General features: G+C 44.9%; 1 pseudogene; it reads left to right on the top strand.

Moving 5' to 3' along the window:
- Positions 1-2,059: 2,059 nt before the first annotated feature.
- On the top strand, positions 2,060-2,758 carry LOC100767093 (annotated as a pseudogene).
- The last annotated feature ends 2,764 nt before the right edge of the window (positions 2,759-5,522 follow it).

Here is a 5,522-nt window from a genome sequence, read left to right as displayed (position 1 = left end):
GCATGGCAGGGCACAGAGTAGAACCATACCATAGGCACACCAGAGTAGAGGAGGGGCTTAGACATGGCTCAGCAGCTAAGAGTACTGGCTGCTCTTCTACAAGACCTGGATTCAGTTCCCAGCACTCAGATCTCATGGCTCACATGCCTGTAACTCGAAGCTGATGGTACCCGAACACACACAGCCTCTGGGACTGGGGAAAACAAATTTCTGTTCTTTAAGCTACTCTGATGTTGTTTAGTTGGGAGACTGTGTTAGTATCAACATAGGGAGGCCACCAGCAGATTCCTCCGGGTGAGGGCTTTGTTCCTCCACACTGTCTGTGGTCAGGACTCTTTCTGCATCACCTAGAAGGCCCAGAAGCATAGCATGAGAACTATGAGTTTGTGACCAACAGCCACAGAAGGGCCCCTCAGAGAATAACCTGTGGTGATATTTTGTTTATGATCCAGCAAATAAAGCCTGCCTGAAGCTCAGAGTGCAAGGCTAGTTACACTAGTTAGCCATAAAGGTCAGGCATTGGTGGAGCCAGAGGCAGATGGATCTCTGCTAGTTCAAGGCCACCCTGGGCTACATGAAATTGATCCAGTATAAAAGAGAAACAGAGTTCACACGAAGGTGATCCCAGCACTTGGAATGACACACCTTTAATCCCAGCACTAAGGAGGTAGAGACAGGAAGGGATATGGCTGGGCAGAGAGAGGAATATGAATATGAGGTGGGAGGAGACAGGAGCTCAGGGCAGTCTGAGTAGCAGTCAGTCTGAAGCAGTCTGAGGACAGGATCACCCCTTCAGTCTGAGGTAGAGGTAAGAGCTAATGGCTCTGAAGGGACCAGCTCCCCTTTCGGCAGCCATAACAGCCGAACATGTGCTTGTCTGACCTTGTCCTAGAAACTAGAAAGTCAGATGCCTGCCTCGTGACAAGGAACCAATCAGAAGTTAGCTGGTGGTGCTATGCTTTAGGACCCTGGGTGTACTTCACGGACAAGCGCACAGCAATGACACACAGAGCATAGCAACCACCCTGGGAGGGCCTATGGGCCATAACAACCAGTTGACCAATCAACACAGGGCAAGCTCTCCAAGCCTGGAGGCACACCAATCCTGAGCCTGTGCATACCCCTAGACACTCCTCTTACAAGATCTCTCTCTGCAGCTGTTTGAGCTGTCTTTTGCGAGCCATCTGCCATGGCGGGTGGGTGAAAGACCAGAGCTAACATGGGGTTAGCTCGTTAAAAAAAACAATAAAGCCTAATGCAGTTTGCAGCAAGCTCTCGAATCTGCCTGGTGATTGGGGTGACTGCAGTCGTGGCCTGGGACCCCAGACACCTGAGTTTTCTGGGGGTCTAACAGCTCACTGCTCTGCTTCTTTGATCTTTCAGCTTCCCCCGGTTAATATCTGACTCCAAGTTTTTATTATTAATACCAATTAGAATTTGTGCAATAATAACCGTTGCACTATCCAGGCCTAGCCCACGATGGGATACACTCTACATCTCTACAGTAGAGGTGACATCTGACCCAGTGAGGTAATGCGTATGAGTGAGCAAAGCCTTGGAGTACTATGTAAGGCTGGGTGCTGGACACAACCAGGAAGCACACAGCATTTGATGACTGTGATACAGGTCATCTTTTTGTTTCTGTTGGCTTTGTTTTCTAATTTTTATTACATGCATGGGTGTGTGTCTCCTGCAGCTCAGGCTGTCTACAAACTCACTAGTAGCTTCCATTCTCCTGCCCTCACCTCCCAAGTGCTGGGATTGCAGGAATGTGTCAACACACCCCATTTCCTGTGGTGCTGGGCATTGAATCCAAACCTGGTGTGTACTAGGTAAGCCCCTGCCAATTGAGCTACATCCCAGCTCTTTTCTATTTTTGAGACACAATTTCACTATAATAGACCAGGATGGCCTCAAATTTACTATATAGCCAAAGCTAGCTTGAAGACTTCAGAATAGCCTTAGTGCTGGGGCCAGAGGAGGGGACGCGCTCTGGAACCCGGCCGCAGGTACCAAGGGAGCAACATGCCTACGCCGCAGCCGCTGGGGGCCACACGGACCCTCTGCCTCTGTGTAGAATGAGCCAAGAAAACTCGAACCCAGCAGCTATTCCACATGCAGCGGAAGATATTCAAGGAGATGACAGGTGGATGTCTCAGCATAATAGGTTTGTTTTGGACTGTAAAGACAAAGAGCCGGACGTGATGTGCTGTTTGTGGGAGACTCCGTGGTACAGTTGATGCAGCAGTATGAGATATGGCGAGAGCTGTTTTCCCCACTTATGCACTTAATTTTGGAATTGGGGGAACACAACATGACATGTTTTATGGAGACTAAAGAATGGAGAACTGGAGAACATTAGGCCTAAGGTCATTGTTGTCTGGGTAGGAACAAACAGCCATGAAAACACAGCAGAAGTAGCAGGTGGAATCGAAGCTTTGTACAACTTATAAATACAAGGCAGCCACAGGCCAAAATCATTGTGCTGGGTCTGTTACCTCGAGGTGAAAAGCCCAACCCTTTAAAACAAAAGAATGCCATGGAATGCCAAGGTCAACCAGCTTCTCAAAGTTTCCCTGCCGAATCTTGCCAATGTGTAGCTCCTGGATACAGATGGGGGCTTCGTGCACTCGGACGGTGCCATCTCCTGCCACGACATGTTTGATTATCTTCATCTCACAGGAGGGGGCTATGCAAAGATCTGCAAACCCCTCCATGAACTGATCATGTAGTTGCTGGAAGAAACACCAGAGGAGAAGCAAACCACCATTGTTTGACTGGCCCCATCAGTGTTAACAGCATGCCAGCCTCCTCAGTTATATCACTGGCATTACAGAATCCTTTCTGTTTTTTTTTTAAAGATTTATTTATTTATTATGTGTACAGTGTTCTGCCTGCATGTTGCCTGCAGGCCAGAGGAGAGCACCAGATCTCATTACAGATGGTTGTGAGCCACCATGTGGTTGCTGGGAATTGAACTCAGAACCTTTGGAAGAACAAGCAGTGCTCTTAACCACTGAGCCATCTCTCCAGCCCCTACAGAATCCTTTCTTAAGGCACTTTGCATTGTACAATGTTCCTGGATGCTTGTATCTAATGTTTGACGGGAGTAGGGATTTAAATTGGTCCTGTATATAAATGTTTGTTTAGCACAGGAGAAAAATTAGCCAAGGAAAATTCATTTGAAACCAGAAGGGGACTTTTTAGTTGTACATGACACATTTGTCGAATTATCACTGTTCTTCCTAGGACAATATCAAGCATGAGTACAATATGAAGATTCTTGGCCCTTTTTTCTATGGATTATGTCATATGTGATAATTATAACATCTACTTGGCTTTAAACTTATTTTTGGTCCAGTTTTAAGATTCATGAGTTATTGTGTTGTGTTTTGTTTGATTCATGTATCCTCAGTATTTTTATTAACATATAGCATCAGATTAAGAAAAAGACTTCAGAATACATGCAATTTATGCAATAAATACATTTTGCATATAACATATGGATGGGGTAGATGTAGCAAATTTAAATACTATACAAGTATATCATGTAATATAAACATTATTTATAAATGTCCAGTGCAAATATATGCATATATATTTCACATATATTGCATGTGTATTTCTATGGTACTTAGACATTTTTCATCCAATAACCAGGTAGGTACTATTATTTCAATAATACAATCTTTACTTCACATCTAAATACATTTAAAAAATTTTTTTATGAAAGAGGAACTCACACTAACTGAGGCAGCTTGGAATTCACAATGTAGCCCACGCTGGCCACAAACTCATAGCAGTTCCTCTACCTCTACTCACGAGTGCTGGGTTTACAGGCATGGAACAGATGCCTAGCTTCCAGGTCTTCTTTATAAATACATTTGACTAAAAACTACCATTTATTGAGCACTAGCCACGCCAGGCAATATGCCATGCTTTTTATAAGCATTGTCTTATACTGGCCAGACATCAGTACTCCTATTATTATTAATGCGTATGTACACGATATGTATGTGTAGCCATGCATTGCCACTTTGCCCATGTGGCAGCAGAGGGCAACTTTGTGGGGCCAGTTATCTCCTTCCAATATTGTGGGTTCTCTGGAGATTGAACTTGGGCCATCTGACTTGAGTGGCAATGAGCCACTGAGCCATCATCTCACTGTTCATAAGGCCTTTTGATGAAATAATATGTCCAAGATCAAGGAGAGAAGGGAAGTGTAAACACAAGAAAAAAGAAAGAAGAAGCACGGGATAAACAGTGAGTTCTCGGGGTGTATTTTAGCCTACGGAGCATCAGAGATATAAATAGTTCCAATTATATAGGCCTGTTCTGGAGCCTAAAGGAGCTGATGTTTCAATGAGTTTTCAAGAGTTCAGCATCCTACAATCTTACAACCATGGAGGTTAGTTAGGTAGAGAGTAAGGGACTGGTGGCTGGGGAATGGGTCTCCCTCGGAAGGGGAAATAGAATAAATAGTTATGGATGGGTGGATGGATGGATGGGTGAATGGATGGATGGATGGATGGATGGGTGGATGGAGACAGAGGTGGGGGAGGCCTGAAATGCTAGGATGAAGCAAAGAGGAGGCAGCACTGGGGGTAAGTGAGGGAGAGTCATTCAGAAACCTAATACAGTAGAAGCTTCCTAAAATACATACGTATATGAAAGTCTTCTAAATGAAATCACCAAATAATGGAGGAGGCAGAACCTCAACTGGATATCACCAAATGAAACTTCCAGTGCTGGAAATAGATTGCAGCTAATCTAATTCTTGGCCAAAGTGGTCCCACAGGAACACCCAAACAACCTAGATTATTGCCGGGCTATTGGTGGCTCTCCACAACCTGTTGGCAAGGTCCTATTGCCGAAGACAACACATGTATAATTCATTAAACATAGAGAAGTCAAGCTGGTGCCTACCTAGAGCCTTTACCCCTATGGACTAGTGTTCATGGTACTGGAAGGTACTCTGAACTCTCCATGCTACCAAAGGAGATAGGTAAACACCAACCCAGCTACAAACCCTTTGCTTCCAATGGGGACCTGCCTGCAAGAAATGCTGGTGTAAAAGTGGCACAATATCTCATTGAGTTAAGGTCCACTCCATGAGATGGAATCCATATCCAACATTTCTTGAGTGGCCAAGAACCTGAGACTAGATAGTCTAGGGACCTAGGGGAAAACCAAATACTACTGTTCTGCTAAAGGAACACAGCAATAAAATGACTCCTAACAACATTCTGATATACTCACAGACCCATGCCTTGCTCAGAAGTTTCCTTCTGTAGCAGATGGGAACAAATACAAAGACAAAGCCAGACAATATGCAGAGACTGAGAGATCTCAGAATACTCAGCTCTAAAAGTACTATTTCCATCAAAGCCCTCACTCGGGGTTCAGGGAACTCTGTGGAAGGGGAGACAGAGTGTACGAGCCAGAGCGGATAGAAGATACCAAGGAATCAAGGCCTGCTAGACACAAAAGGGCTGGTGCCATATGAACTCACAGAGACAGAC

Source organism: Cricetulus griseus, chromosome 8 (assembly GCF_003668045.3).
Source record: "Cricetulus griseus strain 17A/GY chromosome 8, alternate assembly CriGri-PICRH-1.0, whole genome shotgun sequence".
NCBI lineage: Eukaryota > Metazoa > Chordata > Mammalia > Rodentia > Cricetidae > Cricetulus > Cricetulus griseus.
This window is presented reverse-complemented; position numbering and strand designations above follow the sequence as displayed.